Source organism: Callospermophilus lateralis, chromosome 15 (genome assembly GCF_048772815.1).
Source record: "Callospermophilus lateralis isolate mCalLat2 chromosome 15, mCalLat2.hap1, whole genome shotgun sequence".
NCBI lineage: Eukaryota > Metazoa > Chordata > Mammalia > Rodentia > Sciuridae > Callospermophilus > Callospermophilus lateralis.
The window spans coordinates 84,458,024-84,484,668 of record NC_135319.1 but is presented as its reverse complement, the minus strand read 5'-3'; positions in this window follow the sequence as shown (position 1 = coordinate 84,484,668).

Sequence of the window (26,645 nt, the reverse complement as noted above, 5' to 3'; positions counted from 1 at the left end):
CAGACAATGAGTAGTTTTGGAGAGTTTAGGAAGGCCATTTTATGGAATTCTTCTTCTGTGAAATGCTGAAAGCACAAACTGACGGGTATTGACAATGAGCCTGTGGTCCCAATGTCCTGAGCACCTGTCGTTCTTTGTCTGGCCCAGACTTGGTTCAGTGCAAACCGATACAGCCATTGCTACTGTAGACAGAAATGGAAGACCTCCTAAAGCCATACTCCAGGTGTGACAGGGATGCCACAAGATGTGCCTGAGCAGTTGGCAGAGTTGTATCACCACCACCTTTCATGGACAAAGAGCTTCTTTTGTTTACAGCTGCCAAGATGTTCCCATTAGAGCATCTCCCCTTCACTTGCTGTCAGTCTATAAGGTTCTGGGAAAGCTGGCTTCATCCCTAGTTCTGGAGGATGAGTGATCCAGGCTTAGACCAATCAGAATGTTGTATTTTCCCTTGTCACTCTGATTGGTTAGGAGATGGGCATATGATTCAAACAGTGCCAATGAGATGAGAGTGCCACTGGGAATTCTGGGAAATTCTGCCTTCCTGAAAAGTGTGAAGGAGGTGAAATCTGGGGCCACTGCAGAGGAGAAAGCTGGGTGGGGAGCTGAGAGACAGGGAAAACAAGGTGTGAGGGCCATCAGTCCTGCCCTGCCTCAAGCCAAGCCTCAGTCTAACTTTCATCCAAGACAAGTAACTTCTCTTTTCTACTTCAGCCCCTTTGATAGGAAATTTTGTTACTTAAACTGTTTTTAATTGCCCTGTTTTCTTCTTTATCACTTCTTCCTTTACTGTTTTGTGGTTTTATGATTAGTTTTTTGTAAAAGCCTTATGTACTTATTTTAGAAAATTTCATTAATATGCAAAAAAAGAAAACAACATAATGCAACTTTGCCAAGATCATGCAGCTCTTGGGTGGCTGAACCAAGATTCTGACCCAGACTGGATGGTGACAAATGCAAGTCCCTGACCCTTCAATATGCTCGGGCCCTTGCACAGACTTTTCAGGCATTTCTAGTGTTCAGAAATTTTCCTGCTTAAAGAACTTTTTCTTATGAGCATATATAATTATTGTTTTGCAAAGTTGGAATGATATTACAAATATAGTTTGTGCAGTATATTTTTAAACTGAGTAATACATCTGGAACATTTTCTCAAGTCATTGTAAAAATAAAAATAATAATAATAAAAAAATAATAAAATAATAATAATAATTCCTCAGGACCAAGGGAGACAAAATGAGATCCACAGCTCATACTTCCTCTTAGTGGTCCTCAAACATGGTATGAAGCCTTATCACCTGGAGGGCTTTTCAAAAAACAGATTGCTAGTGCCAGCCAGAGTTTCTCATTCACAGAGCTGGGGTTGGACCTAAGATTTTGCATTTCTAACAAGGTCTCAGGTGATGCTGAACATGTCTTGTCCAGGCACCACACTTTGAGAACCATTCCCTTATAGAATCAACTGCAGACCAATAAAAGGGGCAAGTAAAAAAAAAATCAAATTCTGCATCTCTCATTCATGATGGGTATGTGCAGTTCATATGTGTGCTATATTATTATGTTAGAGACCCAAGTTCTTTCAAGTGCTCATGAAACAATTACAGATCCTTAGACTCTGGGAGTGGGCTCCATTTTAAGCCACAAAGACAAACTCAGCATCTCTTAAAACACAGGAAAAAGGCAGATCACATTTTCTGAACAAGATTCAATAATCTAAAAATAAATAAGCGAAGCAAGCAAACAGTAACTTCCCAACCACTTGGGAAATATACCACTTTCTCTCAAATTCCTCTTTTGCTAAAATAACAAGAACTGCACACTAAAATGTAAGTGTGAAAGCAAAATTCCTTGAGGAAAAAATTATGGCTTTAAACTCTTTTGTTACTTAACAAAAAAGAGCAAAATGAGGTAAATAAATCACAAAACTCAAGAATTTAGGCAAAGAATATCAAACCAAAAGCAGAAGCAAATGATAAATATAAAACATGAAATAGAATTTGAACTAGAAATACCTAGAAACAGAATTGAATTATTCAAATACGAAAGAAAAGTCATAATCCACATAGTCTAAGAGGGAAAAGGAGTGAGAAGAAATAAATAGCCAAAATTGGTCGAAAGAAAGAAAGCACAGAAAAAAAAATGCATAGATAAATTTTAAAATCTAGATGCTATAGATAATTATTCAAGAAAATTAATTTCCTGTATCAAGAAAAGAAATTTAAGATTGACTGTGAGATTCTGTGGAGCAGCAGCTCTTGAAGGGCCAGTTCCAGACAGCTCCCAAGATCAACCATCAAAGAACAGATAACACAGAAATGATTTTAAGTGTCTCAGGACACGGAGAAAGAAGGGCTGCTTTTATTGTTTTTATAAAACCTGAAAAGCACTGTAATAAAACCTATCAAAACCATACTAAAAAGAAAACTACAGAACTCATTTCATTTATAAATCTTAATCCAAATATTAGCTAGTAGAGTCCCCAAATGCCGGTGGGTTATTGTCAATGGTGCTACATTACATCTGTCCAAGCCAGCTCAATAAACCAAGCAAGAAGCTACATGTTGGAAAGGAGCAAGCACAGTCAACATTATTTGCAGATAAAGTGATTATATACCAGAGAAAACCCAAGACAATAAGCTGAGAAAACTATTAGAAGCAATATGAGACAGTGGTAATAAAATTTCAGTTTTGAAATAAATGTATTAAAAAATAATAATAACTTGTCTCATACTAACAATAAAGAGTTCAAAAATATAATAAATGAGAATTTCTATGCATAATAACAATTTATATAGAATAACTAACAGGAAAACTAACTGCTATATAAGGAAAACAACAGAATTCTGTTGATGGACAGTAAAGGAGATTTGAGAAAATGGAGCCATGTTACCTTTTAGATATAAGGTATATAGGTGTAAAAATGTGAGCTGCAAGACAGAACCATAGAATTTTTCTGTAATCTAAGGAGAAGTTAAATGTTGCTATTCTTGGGCCGGGGTTGTGTCTCAGCGGTAGAGCACTTGCCTAGCATGCGTGAGACAATGGGTTCCATCCCGGGAACCACATAAAAATAAACAAATAAAATAAAGGTATAAATTTTTTTTTTCTTTTCTTGGAAACAAAAAGAAAACTGGTTTTGGTTAGTCAAATAGCTTGATGAGGGCTGGGGATATAGCTCAGTTGATAGAGTCCTTGCCACACATGTACAAGGCCCTGGGCTCAATCCCCAGCACCACCATCAAAAAAAAAAAAAGCTTGATGAGCTGGTTTAATTTGGGAAAGATAAATCTGGTGCCTGCTGTAATCCATTGTAATTAAGGTAATGAGATTGGACTGGAGGGAGGAGAAGAGATCAAAGTAAGGGCCACAGCTGGAGCTTAAAGAACACTCCCTGGGAAGGACAAATAGGATGACTTTAAGAGTCAACACATCCAGTATTGGGTCTAAAGTCCTTATTCTGTGCCCTTCGATGATGATGATGATGGTAACGATGATGATGGTGATGGTGACAACAGTTCCTATTTATTGAGCACTTCCTTTTCAAACAATGCACTCATATTTTACCAACTTTGTACTACATTTAGTGATCACCCAAATTCCATCCTCCAGCCTTTTCCTTCCCTAAGGAAGAGCGGTGGAGTAACTGACCAAGCGTGGCCCTTGCAGGGTGCAGCCCGGCTGTTGGTCCAGATGTCCCAGCTCAGGGCTGACTTGTAACTCTCCCCGATGTTGCCCATCCAGCACGCTCATGGCCTTGCACTGGTGCCAGTGGAAAGATGAGATGGTTTCCAGTGGAGTGCTGTGGGCTGGAGACAGGACAGATGTGCAGGGGTCAGAGCCAAAGCAGAGATCAAGAATTCCATGGAAGGAGAACACGTAACTGACTCGGGACAAAATAAACACCAAGGCCTCCGTGCCACGAAACCCAGGGGCCCTGGGAAGCCACTGGGACTTCTATCAGGTGTGACTTGGGATGTTGAGACAATTTTATTACAACTTAAAGAAAACAATTACTTCAGCTAGCTGGATAACTCAGACTCATCTCAGAGGTTGAAATATGACCTGTGATCATTAAAATGCCAGGGTTCCCTAAAAGAATCTAAAGATAATGCAAGCACACCCGAATTCTAATGGGGTTCTAATGTGTCCAAATTATATTTAAATTTATTTAATAGAGCATAAATGTATACAAGTTGCCAAGAGTGAAAAAGAAATTATCAGAGAATTTAACCCATGAGAGGATAATACATACGAAGGTACTTGAATTAACAAAGAATATTTTTTTTTTTTCGAATCAGAAAACCAATCAATATTTAATGTTTGAACAAATGGCTAAACATTTGGGGGAAAAAAAATCTAGATTCCTCTTTACACCTAACACCAAGAAAGATTTCAAAAGAACTAAAGATTTAAATATGAAAAAAAAATAATAACATAAAAGTACCGGAAGACAATATGGGTAAATAATTTTAGTGGTGCACAGACCTTTCTAAGTTTGACGTAACTTCCATCCCTAAGCACGGAGGGGACTGACTGGCTACAGGACTGAATAAGATGGCCAGGTGAGCGCTTGTAACTATTCCCAGCTCCACCCCAAATCCCTGGAATGCCTACTGTAAGATAAGCCATAACTTATCTGAATAACAATTAGAGTGCCATCAGCAGACAAGCAATTCTGACACTCTCCTGAAAGAATCCAAATGGATCAGACCAACATGGCAGAGGAGGAAAAGCCTGCAGAGAACCTGAGCCTCAGATGTTTGCAGGAGAAACGTCCCCAGGAGAGGGCCAGGCAGAGGATGCTGGGAGCCCAGGGACTGTGTGAGAAGCCGAGGGGGGGTCTGGAGCCACTGCATACGTGCCCTTCACAAAGACCTGCCTCCAGACACGCAGATTCAGACAAAGGTAGGGTCCCAAGAGACAGGGCTGTGGCTGGGTAGCAACTGACCCCAACCAAAGGGAAGAGGAGCAGAGTCCCAGTGAAGATGGAAGACCAAGCACCCATGTTTCCTTACTCTCTCTTCCAAAACCCATCTAAAATGATATAAAGAAATTTTAATTTTTCTTAACCCTTAAGCCCACAAATGTAAAGGGTAAAGGGGGCCCACTGTAAAAAGAGCCTGCATGCTGGAAAGCAGAGGGACCGGTGGTAATTGACTCAAGAAAGCCCTCTTCCAAGGCACAGGGGGAAAGCCAGAAGCAGCCTGATTTTCATGCAAAAATGCACCAGGCTAGCAGCAGCAGCAGCTGCAGCAGCCTGCAGTCCTGGAGTGGGACTGCAGGTGTGCAGAATGACAGTGCCAAAGCAGCAGCTCAGTCCCAGACCCATCAGAGATGGGTCACCCACAACCACCCATGCAGAAATGGAGGAAGAGTTGTCACTAGGTAGGCTGGGTGTCATTCAGCGGAGGGAACTCCACATTTACCTGGCTGAGTGCAAAACTGGGATCAGTCCCCAGAATGGTGGCAGGCAAATCGAGATCCTCTGGGCAGGAGATGGCAGGTCTGTTTCTAGGGAGTGGGAAGGCCCAGGAATAAAGGCCTGATTATTCCTGCAAGAAATGCATAGTTTTCAAGCCCTGCACCTGGGCTCAGCGTTGCCATCCACAGATTTGTTCCTACTCCCAGCTCCCTGCTACCCTGCCCAAGGGCTGAGTAGAGCTCTCAGGTTCTCTTCCACTCCGATTTTGGAGTCCTGGCCACAGGCCCAAGGGAGACTGGCCTTCAGGGGCTGGGAGAAGGCTTTGCCTCTGGCCAGGAGCCTCCCTGCTTCCCTCCACACACACACCCAGAAGCTGCAGGATTTACACCCTATGGTTCCTGCCCCAGCCTCTGCCCTGGGAGTGGGGGACAAGCCCGGCTGTGCTGTTGGCCAGCCCTGTTCCGCGGGCAGTTTTGGCCACTCCCTTGTTGCTGCTGAGCATCTCCCTAAAATCCCACAGGCTGGGGAGCCAGTCCCCAGGACAGGCTTGGCAGTGTGATGTGTGTGTCCACAGGGGCTTTGGAATCAGCACACCCCCATTCAGATCCAGCACTGCCCTTCCCAGGCCCAGAGCTCAGGCAGGTCACCTCTCAGCGCCTCCGTCTCCCAACTGTAAAGCTGGGGAAATAAGAGTGCTTATCCCCACAGGTGGGTGACTGTGAGACCTTCGTGGTGTTTGCCCAGTGTCTGGCATATCCAGGGCACAATAAAAGTTTTCTTAAAATGATCAAAATCAAAATCTTAAGCTATGCAATTAGACCAAAGCCACCATTCAAGTGGTGTGGGTTTTTGTTGTTGTTGTTGTTTTGTGTGTGTGTGTGTGTGTGTGTGTGTGTGTGTGTTAGACAGACCAGAGTTTTCAATTGCTTTTGTCTAGTGACTAATGATCTTGAAGAATTTCTATTGAATATATCAGGTTTTCTTTTTTCTTTCTTTTTTTTTTTTGTATATCTTTTTTAAGGCATTACTCATTCTTAAAATTCAATTCAAAATTTTTACCAAGTTGTAAGAATTATTGATATATTCTTGACATAAATCCTTCATGGAATGTATTTACAGTGAACATGTTCTTAGGGCGGGTCTTACATTTTCATTTTTCACCAGGTAATTTTCAAGAGCAGAAGTCTTTGATTCTTGAGGAAATTGATTGTGTTAGTCTGTTTTCTGTTACTATTAAAAAGGTACTTGAGATTGGGTGATTTATAAGGAACAGAGGTTGGTTTGGCTCATGGTTCTGGGGGCTGGTGTGCATCTTGGCAGAGAGTGTCATGTGACAGAACAGCAGCTAAGCCAGCTCGGCTCTCTCTCTTCTCATCAAGCCACTAAAGCCTTCTTGGGGCCTCCATGTTCATGACCTCGGGTCTAACCCGGTACCCCACTTCCAAATACCATTAACACATTATTGTGGGGATTAAGTTTCCCACGCATGAACTCTTAGGAGACACCTTCAAACAATAGCATTGATTTATCAATTTTTAAAATGTTTTATGCTTTTGGAACCTATTTAAGAAGTCTTTGCTTACCCCAAGGTCAAAAACATTTCCTTCTGTGATTATAGAAGTTTTTTAATTTTAGCTTTCATGTTTGCCTCTGTGATCCACTGAAGCTAGTTTTTATAAGGGCTGCAATTCACCACCAATTGTTAAATAGGTGGTTTTACCTTTTGATTTACTTTGGTTCCTTCTGTCAAAAGTTAACTGACCATATATGTACAAGTCGGTCTCAAGACTTTTGTTTTTTCCTGCTGACTGTTTGCCTAATACTACTGTGGTTTTAAAGCAGTTCTAAAAGCAGGCAAGCATAGTTCTTACAGGTTGTTGCTCTATTTCAAAGTTGTTTCGTCCAATTGACGTTTTTTTTTAATGCTCCAATCTCAGTCATAAAAGGGGAAAACCAGGACCACTAGATAATATGAGGAAAGTCTGTAACATTAGAAAATTAAATCAAAATAAAGAAAGAACAGACACAAATTAAAAGAAATAAAGAAAATGCAAGTAGTGAAGATTTTAAATCAATATTCTCAGCAATATAAGAAGATATTGGATCCATGAATGAAAAACAGGTAAGGATTAAAAGGAATAGAGAATTGGATGGGTTTATGAATAGGCACACATGCACACACAAAGTCTGAAAGCCAACAGAAAGACTGGAAGATAAACCTGGGGAAATCACCCAAAATGTAGAGCAAAGAGACAAAAAGGTAAAAAAATTGGAGAGAAGAGATAAGAAAATTAGAGGCCAGCGCAAGCAGTTTATCATCCAAGCTTCAGAAAGAAAATAGGAGCAAAGGAATTATTAATAAAATTCAAGAAAATGAGTTTATTTGATTTAAAAATGCAGACTATGAGTTTCCACATTGTAATGCTCTAACAAGCTCCCAGCACAATGGTTCAAAATAGACCCAGGCAGATCTCTGAGAAATATGAAAATACTGGGGATGCAGGGAAGATGCTAGAAGCTTTCAGAGAGACAGGGAAAAGGACCAGGAATCAGAATGTCTTTAGTCTTCCAAACAGTAACATTGGAAATAAGAAGACAACAGAACAACACCTTCAAAATCCTGAAGAAAAGTTATTAGTGTCCTAAAATTCTATATCCAGCATATCTATCAAACAGATGTGAAAATAAAGAGATTAAGAGGTTAGAGTTCTCCAAAATATTTACTGCCATGCACCCTTTCTCAGGTCAATACTGGAAGGTGCAAGACACACACACACACACACACACACACACACACACACACACACACAACCAGAAAGTAAGCCAAGAGAGAGGAAGGCTTGGGATACAGAAAGCAGGATGCAATCCAAGAAGGAGATAGGGGATTTCCAAGATGCAGCTGAAGGAGGCTCCGGGGGTGGAGGGCAGCCAGCCATCCATACCAGGGTAGTCAGAAGCCCAGAGGAAATTCTTCAAGATGAAACAGATAAAATAACTAATGTATCTATCCACATGGAGAGGATATGTAGACCACTGATAGGAAGTCTAGTTGGTGATTATTTCTGAGAAACCTGAACAAACTATAAAACAAAGAAAGGATTCATGGTAGAAGAAATAGAAACATCAAGAAATAGCAGTACACTACATGGCTGAGTGTGAACGGCACTTACATGGTCACAATAATGACAATGTCGTGTATTTAGCTAACTAAAATTTAATAAGCCATACTTCAAAGAAAGAGGGAAAGAACAGATGCAAGTGTCTTTAGGGGTGTGTGTGTGTGTGTGTGTGTGTGTGTATGTGTGTTGTGTAAATTATGGGATTGTAGGCAGGTAGGGTTGGAGGAGAAACCCTCATATTTTATAGTGTGATTCTGTAGGTAATTCTTGAAATTGGGGGGAGGGATCAAGACGTACCACAACAATTGGTCCTCTGTGTCCATGGGTTCTGCGTCTTCAGATTTCACCAAACTCAGAGAAAATGAAAAAAAAAAAAAATGCATCCTACTCAACACCAATAGACTTTCCCCTTATCATCATTCCCTCAACTATACAGTTTGACAACTGTTTACATAATGTTCACATTGTATTAGGTCTCATAAGTCACCTACAGGTGATAATCTCATTTTGTGACACAGTGGAGTTGCAAATTATAAAAAAAAAAGAGAGAGAGTAGATTTTAGCTAAGTGCAGTGTTGCATACCCATAGTTGACATGGGAGACTGAGGCAGGAGAATCCAAAGTTCAAGACGAGCCTCAGCAACTTAGCAAGGCTCTATCTCAAAATAAAAAAATAAAAAGAACTAGGGATGTAGCTCAGTGGTAAAGTGCACCTAGATCCAATCCCTAGAGATAGGATTTCCCAAGAAATAGAAAGTTACATGTAATTTATGACTAAGTGTACAGAATTTACAATTCAGGTTATTGGATGTTTTGTTATTTGTAAATTGTGAGCTGCCCTCCTTTCTATCAGTTCTGTTTTAATGAGCTGTGTTCACATTTTGGATAGTGTATGCATTTTGGATAGTGACCCTGCCGCCTTTCCCCGGCCCTGGCCTGAGGCTCTGGGAAACCACCCTTCCCTTGCAGGAGGACTCACTCCCCAGCCCTGGCAGTGCTCACTCCCTTGCCAACGTTCCCTTCATGGATTCACAGACTAGTTTTCCTTTTAAAGTTAAGCCTCCCTGTCCTCCATTCACACTCCGATCTAAAAAGAAATGACATGTCAACAATACCTTCTAGCCAAGTCCCAAGGCCCACGTCAAATCTGAAATGTCCTGGTTGCAGAGCTTTTGTGGCCTTCCTTTGTCCTTGCCCTGAGGGACACTGGCCCTGAATTCTGGAGTGTTGGTGCCATGACCCAGACACCAGGCCTGGGCTTCTGCCGCTGCCACCTACTTGCAGATTTTTCATCAGGAAAACCCAAGGGGAGGGCCTGCTCCTGTAGTATCTGCTTCAAGGCCCAGCTTGCTTCTTTAAGAGACTTCTAGAGCTTTCTGGAAAAGAATAAGAGGGCTCCAGGCCCCAGGCTCAAGGATATCATTGCAGAGCTGAGTCGGAGGGAGGTGGCATGTTTTTACCATTTTTACTACTCTGGGCACCACAGCCGTCAGCCTTTCCACCAAGATGTTAGGCCTTATAATTCAGTAGCAGTCACCAGAGGTGTGCAAAGTCTTCGGTGGGTCAGGAATCCCTAGTAGCCCAAGGTGAGGCACTTAGCTCAGTGACTCAGGGAGCGGGAATGGATGAGTTGTAACAGCTACCGAGCACCTGGCACTGTTCAGACATTTAATGCATTCCCACTTAATCCTGCCTGGAACCCGGAGAGGTGCCTCTGCAATTATCCCAGGAAATGGGTGAGGACAAGGAGACTCAGAGGATTCCACAGAGCACTAGAATTGCATGTCAGCAATAAATGGAGACCTGGGATAAAAACCTGCTCACTCTCCCAGCCCTGACTTGAGGCCCAGCTGGTCACAGCCTCTGGGCTGCCACCCTTCCCATGATGGCCACAAGGTCACATCTCTAGGACATAAACCTGGATGGTGCACCCTACTTGAAAGGAATCACTCAGCCAGGTACCAGAAAACATAAGCTAATAAAAGTACTTAATCTTTCTATCTGTAAAATAGGTTAAGAAGCCTTAAGGAAAGATTGAACATGCCCATCACACAGGGTTCTGTGGAGTCAATCTAAATAATCATAACTGGATGACACTTACAAAGCACCCAGAAGAGAGCCTGGTGCTTATAATGTGTTGAGTCAACAATATCACTTGTTACAGCTAATGTTACAGTGAGCCTTCTGCTTCCAGAACACCCATGTGCCGTGGATCTCCTGTCAGCTGTCCTGATTTTCTGGGACATGGTGGAGACCAAACCAGGTGTTTGTGTGGCCGAGTTTAGGATCCTATGGTATTATTTCTGGGGGAAAGGAAAGGTGTTCTGAGTTGCAAGTAACTGACTTACCTGTCTTGAAAACAAAGCCTGTTTAGCTATGGGACATCTATGAGTTTCAAACCCTTTATGGAATGTCTTAAAACTTTTGTTCAAATAACATCCTACGTGATGACGTAGATATAAAACAGATTTTGCCCTGTGGATGGGCACAGTAGAGGTAGAGGTCGTCTGGAGCCGAACCTCTACACAGGGTTCTGCCGAGCCGAGTGGTGAGACCCCCAGTTACATGACGAGCTTAGGATGCTAAGGCTTAGGATGCTAAGGATTATTTGGCTCATGGAGGATGGTCGTGTGTCCACCAAAGATGGGTGTTTAGGGTACAGAGATGCCCTTGTGGAGGGCGCTGTCCTATTTTGAGCATGCCTCTGTTGAGCAGCGGTGACTATTTCCTGATGGCGGCAGGCTAACGGGGGCGCTCTGCTGAATCCTGCGATATTGCCGATATTGCTTACCATGGATCAAACAAGGCAGATCAAAGTCAAGATTTTTCAAAATCCTCCTGCAGGAGGAAATTCCTCCAGGCGAAGCTTTGAGGTTTTCACAATCCTGGAAACCAGCCCTGTTCTTCTGGCAACAACAACAGAAAATCCTTTTATTTGTGCCAAGCAGGAATATATTTCTTCTCAGAAACTATTTCATAGATTACGTGTCATTTTCTACTTTCTGTTTCATTCTTGTAGTAATTACCTGCCTTTAGGAGCATGGCGGCCCAGCACACAGAGGCATGTTTAGGCAGATAAGTGCCGCAAGCCGGCCCAGGAGGGAGCGGGGTTGGTCCTGCAGCCCCCTACATCCCAGGACCCAGGCTGTGGAATCAGAGCGGCACTGCATTTGTGGAACCAAAGTCTTGCAGCCAAAAGAGTAATTAAAAAGAATTCCAAACCTTACCTGGTTTTCTCCAAACTGCAAAGGGGATCCAAGTTCAGACTCTACTGCAGCAATCTCTTCTCCTCTCACCAGCTCCTCATGCCCACCCTGCCAGATCCCAAGCATCTCTGTTCACAGGTCTCCCAAGCCTTTCTCCATACCCACTCAGCATAGAGGGTCAACTGCAGGATGGTCTTGAGTAGGCATCAGAAAGTGTAGGAAGTCTGAGTATTCCCTCTTCATCTTGCTAGTTTTCCCTTGAGGTTTGCCATATTCTAAATCATATCCTTGTTATCGTCTGATGATACAACCCGATGTGCTATGGTAGTTTGAACCCAACTGGCTCAAGGAGTGGTATTTAGTTCCATTACTTTACAGGTTTCCAGTAGCCCAAATGGCAGAGCAAATCTGACTGATCCCAGTTACAATACGAGAATTCTCAGGGCCTCCCACCCTTTCGCACAGGATAAACGGGAGACTCTGCCTTCTTCTTCTATTTGCACACAGCTGGATAACCTACCATACTTAAGGTTAAATAAAGTTCTGCAGATTCTTGTTAATAGAATGGACATTGGTTTTTTTTTTTTTTTTTTTTTTAATCGTACAGCCAACCGCCATATCCATTTGTTCCCCATTCATGGATTCGACCAGCCAACCACTGATCAAAAACAGTTTGAAAAAAATTGTGACTGTACGAACCATGTATGGATGATTTTTTTCCATTATTCCCTAAGCAATACAGTACAAGAATTATTTATATAGCATTCACACTGTGTTATTATAAGTAATCTAGAGGTAACTTAAAGCACCCAGGAGGATGTCATGCCATATGCAAATACTAAGCCATTTTCTATAAGGGAAGTTGCATTCTCAGATTTTGGTATCTAAGGGGGGGCGGTGGGTCTTAGAGCCAGTTCTACCATGAGTGTGGGCTGATTTGGGTGTATATTTAAAGGAAATAGCATGAAATTTTGATATACACGTATAAAGTTAAATATATTCAAGCATAATAACATACCCCATCATCTTACATATTTACCTTTTTTTTTTATTTTGTGTGGTAAAAGCATCTAAGATATACTTTCTCAGCAAATTTTCAGAATACAATACATTGGTCTTCAAGCTAAAAATAAAATAAAAATAAAGTAGAGGAAGTTGCATTGAGAAACTTCTAGTTTCCAGTCTAGTACGTAAGGAGCTTTGAAGAAACCACTCTATCCTAACAACAAGGAAAGGGGGAATGAACAGAACAACACTTCTCACATCCATCAGAGGATGAGGATACAGAGCAAGTAGCTACTCCAAAGTTAGACAGACCGTGGATCCAGAGACTCGCAGTTTACTAGAGCAGAAACCCACAAGCAGAAACCTCATGGGAACAAGTGCAAAAGTCGCAAAATCTCAACTATGTTTGAAAAGGCTGAGAGAAAAGGCTCACCCACTTACAAGTCTACATCCTGTGGAACTATCCCATCAAAAGGGTAGGAAGCCAGCTCCTTGGCTCACACCCATAATCCCCAAAACTTGGGAGGCTGAGGCAGGAGGATCACAAGTTCAAAGACAGCCTCAGCAACTTACTGAGGCCCTGAGCAACTTATTGAGACTGATCTCAAAATAAAAATAAAAAGGGTTGGGGATGTGGCTCAGCAGTAAAGCACCTCTGAGTCCAATTCCTGGTGTCAAAAAGTAAAAAATTTTTAGAAGTTTAGGGGAATTGAAGACTTTCTCAGACAGAAAAAAAGTGGGGGAATCTGTTGCCAGTAGACCTACCTTGCAAGAAATATTAAGAAATTCTTTAGAGAGAAGAAAAATATGTCAGAAACTCAGATCTCCACAAAGGAAAGAAGACCGTCAGGAAATAACTAAGTAAAAGAAAAACTTTCACTTTTATTTTTCTTAATTGATCTATGAGATAACAGTTTATTCAAAAGGATGATATCAATGTTTTTCATAATATGTGTTTATTTTATATACTTACATGTGCTTATATATAAGTGAAATGAATGGCAGCAATGACATGAGGATGGAAAGGAAGAATTAGGGATATTTTGTTATCAAGCGCTTGCACTGCCTAGGAAGCAATATGCTATCATTAAAGAGTGCACCTGGCTGGGCACAGTGGTGCCTGCCTGTGATCCCAGCAGCTTGGGAGACTGAGGCAGGAGGATCATGAGTTCAACCAGCCTCAGCAACTTAGCAAGGCTCTAAACAACTCAGGGAGACCCTGTCTCAAAATTTAAAAATCAAAGGGGCTGGAGATATGGCTTAGTGGTTGAGTGCCCCTGGGTTCAATCTCTGTTACAAAAATAAATAAAAATGTAATTGATATGCTAAAAAGGGAGAAAATTGAATCAAAACAACAAATTGCGGAAAAAAGTATGGAAGACAAAAATCTGGGGAAAAGAGCACTAAATAGAAAACACGAATAAGTGCGGCAGTCGTTAATTCAACTATAGCAATAAGCACTTTAAATATAAGTGGTCTAAAAACACCAGTCAAAAGAGATTGCCAAAGTGGATCAAAAACAAAACTCACCTAAATGCTGTCTACAAGAACCCTGAAGACACCCATGGATTGAAAGTAAAGGGATGGAATGCCCTCCTGCCATGATTCTCACCTCGGGCCCCCCAAAGAAAGTTTAAACAAGAAGGAAAAGACATCTGAATGGATCCGTATCGAAGTCAAGAAATCAAATCGAATCAATAATTACTAACCTTTTGCAAAAGACCCCGAGGAGCCAACTCAACATTAAAGGAAAAGAGCAAAAATGGAGGACGAATGCTCCTTGACCTCAAGGGTTATTATAAAGCTACAGGGATTAAGACAGCATGGTGTTGGCCAAGAATGAAAATTGAAATAGACCAGTGGAATGGAATAGAGAATCCTGAAACACACCACAAAGCCATCTTTGACAAAAGAGCAAGAGCCGAGAAACGGAGCCGAGATCATCTTTCCAGCAAGTGGCAATAAACAACTGGAAGCCACATGTCAAAAAAAAAAAAAAAAAAAAAACAAAAGAATCAGGGCTGGGGCCGTGGCTCCGTGGTAGAGCGCTTGCCTAGCATGTGTGAGGCACTAGGTTCGATTCTCAGCACCACATAAAAATTAATAAATAAAATAAAGGTCCCTCAGCAACTAAAATAAGAAGGAATCAAAACGCAGAACTTACGCTTTTCTCAAAAACCAACTCAAAGTAGACTATAACCCTGAAACACAAAACTATAAGGTCCGGGTTCAGCTCTGTCTGTGAAACAAGAGACAAGAGTCTTAACCGCACTCTCCCCCACTTCATCTTCAAAGAAAGGTTATGAATGGGATAATCCCAAATGTCCCACAGGCCTTAAATTGTGACTCTATACATCACCTTTTTACAAAAGCAAATGCACTAGAATTCCAACAGAAATCCTAAATCAGAGGCCAGTAGCAATTGTGAATATTAAAATAGATTCATAGGAGGAATGAAATCAAGTTGAAAACATAAATGAACATTCTCAAACGAATTCTCTAACAAACCTGCACAGAATAGCTAGAGTAATGTTATTGAATAAAAAGTCAAAGACAATAACCAAAAAAAAAAAAAAAAAATCCAGTGAGAGGCCAATAATAATAGTAAAATGCTCTGATGAGAGGAAATTAGGGAAATTAACAGCGATCTGCCTGAGAAGTACCTCTTGAGTTGGTTAAGGGCAGATCTTTAGAAAATCAGCAGTTTCCATAAAGCTAGTCCACTGAAGAGGAATCCCTATGCGCAGCTCCAGACCATCTGCTACGTCTTGTTAGTCATGCTTTTATTCATTTTCAAGTGACTTTATATGTGGCAGCCCCAAAGATGCCAAAGACGGGGCTCCACCGTGACAAGCCAAAGCCTCACGTCCTGGATCCTCCCGGGGCTGCCTCCTCCACGAGACCCTTCCCCCTCTGTAATGTATGAGACCACTGAGGCATCAGGGATGTGACCTCAGCCGAAGCCCTAGATTTCTAAGAAACAGAAAGTAATACTCCCATCAAAGATCAGGAAGCTTTGCAGAACCTCAGTGACGTCTGCCTTAGGGCAAGAGGCGTCTAACTGTGCAGCTCAAACTAGAGCAGGGAGAAAGGCACGTGGGAGAGGGAGGATCAAAGAGCAGCTCAAGGGAAATCCAGCCTCCCTAGACAGGTACAGGATGGATGATGATATTTTGAGTTGTACCGTCTATTCATCTCTAAGGGTCTGACTCAGGAGTCTTTTGTGCCTCTGTCCTTTGGTGCACAGAGTGTGCCTATCCCAACAAGACTTTCTTCTTCGTTAGGTCCTCCCTTCCCAGGTGGTGCTGGACCTAATTCATTCTAATAAAAGCCTCCACAACTCCAAGCAGCATGGCTTTCATCTCTGAATAATGGGCCACCTTCTGTGCCTCCCCTGCATCCACACTCAACACGAACACACAAGAAGAGCAGGCCCAGCATTCTCTTCCGGGTCCTTTCCACAGTGCCTTGGAACCAGGAGTCTGGGGAACATAATGACTATTCCATTTGCAAGTGGTGAGAAGGGGCCATAAATTGTCCAAATTCCTTCCTGATACGGAGTTCCTGGAGGTTTGGAAAGTTTCACCTATCTTTTAAAAGAGCTGAGATTTGGAAAACTAAATCCTCAAGCCTCTAGGTGCATAGAGTACCCTTCTCAGCAGCCATCAGTAATCTCCACGACATGTTTTACAAGAAGCTGAGGTCCTACAAAGTACTATTTAAATCTTGACCCCCTTTTTTACTTTTTCCTTTTTGATATCAGCTCACCTTTCTTTTCACTATCCTTGCTAGAGACAAGATCCAAATAAGAAAAATAACAATAAACCACATATAGCAATGTTTGGGTATATTAAGAGCCTTGGAGGCTTTGCCCCTCCTTCTCCTCACCCCACCCCCTGCACGCGCACGCATGCACCAACACACACACACACACACACACACACACACGCACACCACTGACTGGTGTACCTGGAAAGGGTCAGAGGGGTCTCTGTGGTCTTTCTGTTCCAGCACCCTATGTTCTACCCAGTTTTGCACCCCCCTTGACAAGCACCATGCTTGACGCATGGCAGCTGCTCCATACACATCTGGAGTGGGCTAGGTGGGGTGCTCTGCTTCTGTACTCCACTTAGATTACGCAGTTTGAAGTTCTTTGCTCCCACTTCCGTAGGTTTATGGTGATCTGGACAAACATAAGTCCGATCCAAGGGAATTGTTGACTACTGTTGTCTTCCAGGCCCTTCCTTGATTGATTTTTCAGCAACCAATTAAGATATTTTTTTAAATACCATGGTGGCCAAAAAGAAGATTTCTGTGACCTCCATTCAGCCTACAGAACAATTATGCATCCTCCTGCAAGAGGCAGGATTCAACCTTGGCCTCAGAGGTTGAATTTGGAAAAGAGTTTGCCGATGCAGCCACCCCAGCCTACCCTCCAAGATGTGTGTGTGTGTGTGTGTGTGTGTGTGCGCGCGCGCGTGCGTGCACAGGGACCCTTACCATGGGCCAAGTCAGCAGTCACAGGGTGGGCGGTGATACCGCCTGTGAAGGTCATCAGAGTCCTGCAGAAACGATCCACTTAACAATCATTACAAGATCCCCGAAAAGCATCCCAGTGCCAAGTGCACAGACAGACAGCACCCTGGTGGTCACAGAGCACCCCTCAAACCCCTGGGGGGTGCCTCTTGCAGACTCCGATGCTGAGAGGTGAAGCTGAGGCTCTTCAATCTGCAGCGGTGACTTGAAAGACAAAGTCACAGGGAGCAAATCACAGCCGAGCAAGCAGGACCAGAGAATGACAGAAGACCAGGAGAGACGGAACGAGTGCAGGGACTTGCGAAGAAGGTGAGCACTCATCCTATCTGAAACCTCTGGAGACTGGGGCAAGGGCCAATTCAAGAGTTTAAGGGTTTTTTTTTTTTTTTTTTTTTTTTTCCCAAGAACCCCAATCGGGTAGGATTCAGGGGCCCCTTCCAATCTGAAGTTCAATGTCATGCTCCGGCTCTGGCAAGTTCACAATGTGATGTTTTTCTTCTCTGGTTCCTTCATCTTCCCTTTGTGAATCTCTTATTAGATGGAGACTGGGGCCTGGATTTTATCCTCTGAGATCTTTCTTTTCTCATGCCTTCTCTGTCTCCTTGTCCTTTTGAACGATGTTCTAGAAAGAAGTCCTCTGGTGTGATTCTCTAGTTTAGTAGTTCCATCCTAAGAGTAAAAGGTCACTGGACTTTCTTAATAGTGTTCTTCGTGGTTTAACTCCCCAGAGCCCCTGCTGTTCCACCATTGCAGTGTGGTCCTGTTTGAGAGATGGGACCTTCCGAAGGGCACACATTTTGAAAATGTCATCTTCCATTTGTTCTAATGGCTCAGTTTATTTAAGTTGTGGCTTTTTGTTTGTTATTGAGTCTGTGGTTCCTCTTTTGTGGTGCTGGTCTTCTTAACCTCTGATGGCAGGGTGGCGTGTTAAGTGCCTGTGACCCACTGAGCGCTGTTTCCAGATGCTCTCTCTGTGACCTGCAGCAGCCTCTGAGGATGGGAGGTGAGGCCAGTTGAAGAGAAAAATGTATTGATGGACATGTGTCACCTGAGTGGTTCATCTCCTGGAATTTCCTGGATTTAGTTGATCAGCATTAAATTAATATCAAAGTTTAGAAATTCCAATCGGATGAGAAGACTTCTTATAAAAACAGCAGTGCCTGGCATCTGGCATCCCACTTCCCATTCTTTTGCCCAGGCAGAGGCCACCACTTTCAACTATTTTAGGAGGACTCCTTTGGTAGGTGTCACCTTTCTCTAAAGAACCTGTTTATAGGTGACTCTTCTGCACAATAGGTAGTGCGTCAGACTTCTAAGTAAACCACTTATATAGTCATCCTTTGATACGTGCAGGGAATGGGTGCCAGGCCCCTCCAAGGGTACCAAAATCCATGGGTACTCAAGTCCCTTGTATAAAACGATCTAACACTGGCACAACCTGTGCGAACCTCCTGTATACTGTAAATCATACTGTGAATGCTGGACTGCAGTTCTAATCTGCAAAGACAGTCACACTGTTGACGAATGAGTGTAATTCTAATAAAAGTACAACCACCTGGTTGGCATTTTCATGAGACATAAAAGACATATATTGGAAATTCACTCATTTGTCAATGAGGTGACTCCTTTGTTCAATCTTTTTTAGTACTGCAAGAATTAACTCCTCGATTTTATGTGCTATTCATAATGCAACTGCTGTATACGACACTCCTAAGTTTAGATTTTTCTCCATCACTTTATTAAATGGAGACAAAGGACCAAACAAAGCAATCACTTACAGTGATTCTGGTAACAATACTCCTACTGTGGCCATCTTAAGGTAGTGCTACGGTTTGGATGTGGATATTGGAGACGGTCCCCCAAGGGTTCACACGGTGGCAGGTTGGTCCCCAGCATGGTGGTGGTGAGGTTGTAGAACTGTCAGGACAGCAGGCTTTGTGGAAGATGATCAGGTCATTGTGGATGCCACCCTCAGGGGGAATGATGTCATTCTCTCAGGATCCCAGTTAGTTCCCCTCAGAGTAAGTTGTTTCACCAAGAACAAGACAGTCCCCTGAATCTCTCCTGCTGCCTGTCTCACCACTCATTATCTCCCTCCCACACACACTCCTGTGTGATGTCATCTGCCATGTTGTGATGTCATCAGAAAGCCTCACCAGAGCTGAGCAGATGCTGGCATAATGCTCTTGGTTTTCCAGATACTTTATAAAGAAAAGGGCTTTAGTTAGTGAGCTTTATAAAGATACTTTATAAAGTATCTGGCCTCAAGTATTTTGTTACAACAACACAAAATGAACTAAGACAGCTATGAAGGTGATGACACTGGACATAGAACTGGGGGAAATGCCAGACAGAGCACTAATCTCTGGGATATATAAAGACCTCAAAACACTTGACGCCAAATAAATAAATAAATAGCCCAGGCAATAAATGGGCAAAGGAACTGAACAGATACTTCACAGAAGAAGAAATATAATCAATTGACAAATATATGGAAAAAATGTTTAACATCTCTAGCAATTAGAGAAATGCAAATCAAAACCACACTGAGATTTCATCTCATTCCAGTCAGAATGGCAATTATCAAGAATACAAGCAACAATAAATCTTGGCGAGGATGTGGGGGGAAAGGTTCACTCATACATTGTTGGTGGGAATGCAAATTGGTGCAATCACTCTGGAAAGCAGTATGGAGATTCCTCAGAAAACTGGGAATGGAACCACCATTTCACCCAGCTATCCACTTCATAGTTTATACCCAAGGGACTTAAAATCAGCATCCTAGAGTGATGCAGTCTCATCATTGTTTATAGCAGCTCAATTCACAATAGATAAACTATGGAACCAACCTAGATGCCCTTCAACAGATAATGGATAAAGAAAATATAGTACATATACACAGTAGAATACTACTCAGCCATAAAGAAGAACGAAATTACAGCATTTTCTTATAAAAGGACCAAGTTGGAGAATATCATGCCAAGTGAAATGGTGGTTCCATTCCAAACCAACAGTTAGGGAGGAATACAAGTACTTTGGATTAGACAAAGGGGAATGAAGGGAAGGGAGGGGGAATAGGGATAGGAAAAATAGTAGAATGAATCAGACATTACTATCCTATGTTCATGTATGATTACAGAACCAATGTAATTCTACATCATGTGCAACCAGAAGAATGAGAAGTCATACTCCACATATGTATAGTATGTCAAAATAGAGCCTACTATCATGTGTAACTAATAAAAACAAATAAAAAATATGAAATAAAAATAAATAACAGTGTCCAAAATAAAAAAAGAATTTAGGAGCTATGTAGACTTTACAAAAAGGAATTGCATAACCTTAGCAAGTACATTACCTCCCTCTGAATTTCTCCATTGCATATGCTTAACATTAGCCATTAATTCTATGATACATATTTAGAATTCGATGGCAATTTGAAAATGAAATTTTAAAAAGTACACAAGTAAAAGTTTCTTCAATTGAAAAAAGAAAAGCTGATTTAATTTAATTATCTATGAAACTTAATTGTTAATATGGCTTTGTTTAATCAGCTCGAAAAATCCTTGTGAGCTTAGAAAGCAACTACCTGGTCAGCTGAGGCGGCCTCACCAGCCACTGGCTGAGGGAGGGAGGGGCAGGGCTGGGCCCCTGTTGCTGGAGGCAAATCCATAGTAAAATCGGGGACAGGAGCCGGGGACAGGAGACGGGGACAGGAGACGGCTGTGGAGAGCCGCTCCACCAGGAGCAGGAGAAACAGAACCAACACGCGCCTCTTGCTGGGCAGCTGCCCTGTGGGCGTCTCCCTCCTCCTCACCTCAGGCCCATCCCAGAGGCCCTGTCCCCAGGGAGGTCAGCTGTGACCGCCTGGCTCCACACTTCTCCCTTTCCACATCCCTCATCCCATTCCTAAGGACTTCCCAAGCATCGCCGCCCTCCACAGTGGCTTCTAAACCACCAAGGGTGGGACTGTGAGGTTCCTGCCTCATCCTCCTGGGGACCAGCACAGAGCCTGGCCCTTCACCTGTGCTTGGGGCATCCACCTGAGGCCTGGCTCCAGCCTGGGCATGAATCCAGCCATCACCGCCCTCGGCCTTATGGAAGCCCCGGCTTCCTGTTTGAATCCAGGTTCAGATAACAAGTGCAGGTGCGCTGGCGGCCTTATCAACTGGGCGAGTTTTGCAGGGTCACCTTTCAGATTAAGGGAGGGGAAGGCAGAGCGTGAGGTCATAGAGGGAGCCTCTGGGGCTAGTTTCCATGATTTCAAAGCAGTTTTGTTCTCTTATTTACTCACCCATTCATTGATTCACTCATTCATTAACAGATATGCTTTAAACACTGACTGTGCCCAGCCCTGCAGAAAGGCATCGGGCACCTGGTACCTGTGCAGTCTTTGGCAGAGCAAGGTGGGTTGCACAGGCTTCTGGAACCAGGCAGATGTAGCCTCAAATTCTGAGTCATTACTGGCAGCCCATGTCATTTTGGGTATCTTTTTTAACTTCTCTGAGCCTCATTTCCATCCTTTGTGAAAAGAGCTAATAAGGTCTGTCTTACGAGGCCAGATGGGCGCTACGGGGATGAAATATCTAAAATAACCAGCAGCTGGCGGGACTCCATACCTTGTCCTCCCTGGCCCCCTCCCACACCTGCATCTCCACCACCCCCGCTGCCTCACCAAGTGGTTCTTCCCCCTCCGTGTTCAGTGTTCAATCCACTTGAGAGCTATGTTTGTTCTGCACTGATGCCATTAGCAGCTTCTTGAGGTGCAGCGCCCAGACCACCGGCATCAGAGTCACCCAGGGAGCCTGTTAGGATGCCAGTCCCTGGGACTGAGAGAGTTTTATAGCATCGGGATCTCTGGGGGCAGCTCAGCAGATGGCATTGCAGACACATTCCAGAGGCAGAGGCGTTGGCACTTGGCACTCCCAGGCTCTGAGAAGCCCCTTGGCAGCAACCATTGGTGCCAGAGGTCTAGACTTGGCTTGCAAAGAACCAGGATGGAGAGAGGGTCCAGAAACCCGTGAGCTTACCAAGGGGGCTGGGGAAGGAGCAGGAGGTGTGACTGACGTTGGCACGGACGCTGGGGTGAGAGGGGGTGAAGAAGGTGCCAGCTAGCAGTGTCCTGGCTGGGCAGACACCGAGGTGCCACCTAAGCCCAACCGTGGGATCTGCCTGGAGGAGGCAGAAGGTTCCAGGTGCCCACCCCCCCAGGAGACAGGACCCCACCAAGCCCCACAGGTGGCATCCTGACAGTGAAATTCTCGAGGTCAGTTCTGGCTTCAGGTATTTTGTCACTTATTAGATTGTGGCCCACTGACATGCCTAGCTGTTCCTGTCAGGGGGCACCACGGTCAAACACTTGGAGAAGAGTCCAGGTGCTAGGGTCTATCTCCCATTCCATCCTGACTCTGGTCCTGGTCAGGGGTGGAGCCGGGAAAGTCCTGTGACTTAGTGGACCCTCCCTTTGCTAGTCTGTAAAATGAGGATCACAAAGTCCACCTCTCAGGATGCTGGTGAGGAAATAATGGCTCCAAAGCCCAGCATGGAGACAGGCACACAGCGTGCTCTCTCTCCCTCCCCACCCAGGGTTCCAGAACCCGAGCCCAGGCGGCAGCCTGCCCCTGGCCCAGCGGAAGGAAGTCCGCGTCCCGCTCACTCGGCAGTTCTGGCAGTCCGGTCCTGAAGCCACCCACAGCGATGATGTTTTTGTCTGCGAGCTGGACTTTGATGGACAGCCTGCACTGAGCACAGAAGGTTCGCATTTTCCGTGGGGTGGGCAGGCGGGACAGGAAGTGGGGAGGCGCTGGGAGGCTAAGATCCAGAGCCTGTGGCCAGCAGGCGAGCCCACAAGGTGCCAGAAACCCGAGGTGGATGCACAAGTGGCCAATGAAGGACAAGGGGACCTTGTTTAAGACCCAGGGCCTTGGCATCTCTGCTGAAAAGGCCTGTGAGGCCCAGGCCTGGGAAGTAGCCCAGGCTGCTGAGCAGAGATGTGTGAGTCCGCCATGCCCTGCTCAGAGCTGCGGCTCGCATTTGGAGGAGAATCGCGTTATAGATGCCAGGAGGGGCCAGCCTGGGGCCAGGCGCCCTGTCTAAGTAGATTCTGTGGCTCCATGGCCAATCTCCTGCTTGCCCCTCATCTCTGTCCCCACTCTACTTTTGGCCCTTTTCCCTGGATCGTCACCCTTGGGACCTTGTGGAGCAGGGCTGGGACCCACATGGACATCCACAGCAATAGGGGGCAGCTCCTGCCCACATTTCCGAAGCCTTTCTTGGAAGGTGCTATGGAAACGGCACTAACAACTCTCAGCTTTGGGGGCTCTCGTGGGGACTTGCTGAGGCTTCCTAGTGGCAGGAAAATGTGTGCTCTGCCGGCAGCCAATGTAAAACCGCTGGAGGGCAGGCTAACTGACCCCAGCTCCCCCACCCCCAGGCCACCAGGGCACTTGACCCAGGGGCTCTGGATGGTCAGAAGGCCCTGAGAGAGCCCTGGATTTGGAAGCAAGTCTCAAGTCCCAGAGCTGCAGGGTGTGATTTCATGGTGTAATCTTGCTGGTGTGTTTTAGGATTATCATTTTAGTTATCCCCCAGTGTCATGGAGAATTGGCTCCAGGACCCTCTACAGATACCAAACTCTGAGGATGCCCCAGTCCCTTGCATAGAACCTACTACATATATCTTCCCATATACTTCAAATCATCTCCAGAGAACTTGTAATGCTTCACATAATGTAAATGCTCTGTAAATGCCTGTCATGCTGTATTGTTTGGGGACTACTGACAAGAAAAAGAAGTCCCTTTATATTTGTTACAATTTTTTTCTGAATATTTTCTATCCACAATCTGTTGAACCCATGGATTCAGAACCTGCAGACACCAAGGCAGCTTCAAGCATGTGTCCTTACTGTGACGGTGGTCCTCCTTGTCCCAGTCCACCCGGCCCCCTCCCTCCTGGGGAATGGCACTGCCCAGCTCATGAATGGGAACACGCTGTGGCTCACTGGCCTCTCCATGTTGAGCCTGTGGCCTGGAAGAGTCCCTCATGACGGACTGTGCCCTACTCTCCAAGGCCCCTACTTTGTTCCGCAGCCCCTGAGCCAGTCTCCTGCCTCCAACGCCCCCCACCCCTCTGCTGCAGGCGAAACCCCACAGAGCCCAGCCGTCCACACATCTCCTCTACCCAGAGTAGTCTATCCATGCCCCCCTCCAACACCAGGCCCTGGTCTTTCTCTCAAGTCCTTTGTCCTCTGGCCACTAGTGATCAGGGGAGGCAGGACAAGGCCACCAATATATTTTTCACCATAAAAAAATGGACTGCAGTTTGAGGAACTGGAGGCTTGAGAAACTTGGGCAGGAGGGCTCCTGGAGGTGGCCTTTAGCAGTGACCCAACTCCTGACCCTCCCTCTGCCCCTCTGTCACCATCCCCACTCAGAATTGTGTCTGTGGTGGAGGCAAACTGGCGTGGCCTGGGCTGTGACACCTGCAGCTTTAACCATCTGTCAACCCTTCTCAGGCAGCTGCCCAGAGGCTGTGGGAGGGGCCCTCCCGGGAGGTCAGCCCTAACCCTTGCCCAACCCAGAGAGCTAGGGCTTCCTCTCCTCAGCCTGATGCTGGACCTGCTCTCCTTCCTCCTCGGCCTGCAGGGTCCAGCTGAGAAGACCACCCCCCACCTTCCCATTAAAATCACAGGAAAAAGGGAAAGAGCAGCTCCCCCAAACCAGGAACCCTGTGGAGAGGTCCCTCTGGGAAGATGAGCCCAAGCCTCCTGCAGCGGCCACAAACACAAGCTCATTTCTGCCAACACGGTCCTTGGGGCCCTAGCCCCCTGCTTCCTGGATTCCAGTGGATGTGGCTGATGCTGTCCTTGGTCCCCACACTCCCCAGCACACATGCCATTGTCTCCCCATCCACATGATGAACCCCAGGCCTACCCCAGCACCTGGCACAACTACATACAAGAACACAGTCGACTCATAAAAATGTCAAACTGAATGGCTGTGCAAGCCACAGTGCATCCAATGTTAATCTGGCTACCAGCAGTGGTTTCTAAGCTTTCCATGGGCCAGCTTGGCACCTGTCTCCCTCATTCAGATATGCAGGTACACTCTGACCTCCCCCAGCACCCCTCTGCTCAATTCTGCTATTGGGTCAAGTTCAGGAATCCCCCACCCAAGGGAAACCCATACCCAGGTCCCTGCCCTGTGCCCACCTCCTCTCCAGGGCTGGCCCAAGGAGGGTGTGTCCCCTTGTTGAACCCTTCAGGGTCTGCACCCTTCATTCCTCCTGTAGACCAAGCTAGCATCTCCTCTAGTCTATTGCATGTCTCCCGCCTTCCTGGGTCCCCAAACCAAGCAGTCAGGACAGCCACTTGCTATGAGCATAATTGACTCATTTGCTTCTAGCCCTTGATTATGGCTTTGGCCTAACTGCATATTCTTTTTTAAGAAAACATTTATCATGCCTTGACATAGACCAGACACTGGGCTGAAGAGAAACATCATGAAATTCTCCAAGTCACCCACCCTGCGGAGATAAGCACTATTATTTCCCCATCTTTATAGTTGGGAGACGGGGGTGCTGAGAGTTGGAGTGACCTGGCTGAGCTTCTGTGCCTGGGAAGGGCAGTGCTGGATTTGGATGAGGGTGTGCTGATTTCAAAGTCCCTGTGGACACACACACCACACCGCCTGCTTGGATCCCACCTGCCACAGCCTTTCCTGGGGACTCTGGTTCCCCAGCCTGTGCCATTTTAGGAAGATGCTCAGCAGCAACAGGGGGTGGCCAAGAACTGCCCAACCAGGCTTGTCCCCCACTCCAAAGGCAGAGGCTGACTGTGTGTAAATCCTACAGCTGCCCGCTGCCCAGCTGGGTGTATGGAGGGACGCAGGGAGGCTCCGAGGGCCCACAGGCCAGCCTCAGCAGCCCGGTGGCCAAGACCCTAGAGCAGAAACTGAAATAGAGTTGTTCTTGGCCTTGGGGAGGAGGGATACAGGGAGAGACAGGGAAGAATGGTCCCTCAGTATGGAGCTCCCTCCAGCCCTCTGCCTGCAGTGCCCTTCAACTCCCTCTGCTTGGCTGACCCCAGCTCTGCTCAGACATCTTCTTCTGGAAACTCCCTTGATTTCCTCCCTGCCTTCCAAACTGGATTGGAGTCTCATCTCTGGTTGTGCCTGTGCCCCACCATCTTGGCCGTTAGCACATTGCATCTGATGGTCTTTATAAGCCCCTGCATTCCCCGAGACTGAGCTCCATGGGTGCTGACATGGCATCTTCCCCATCTCTGGGTCCCTGTTGCCCAACACACAACCAGAAAGTCCATAGTGCCAGGGACAGGAGGGACAGGGGGCGAGCAGAGCT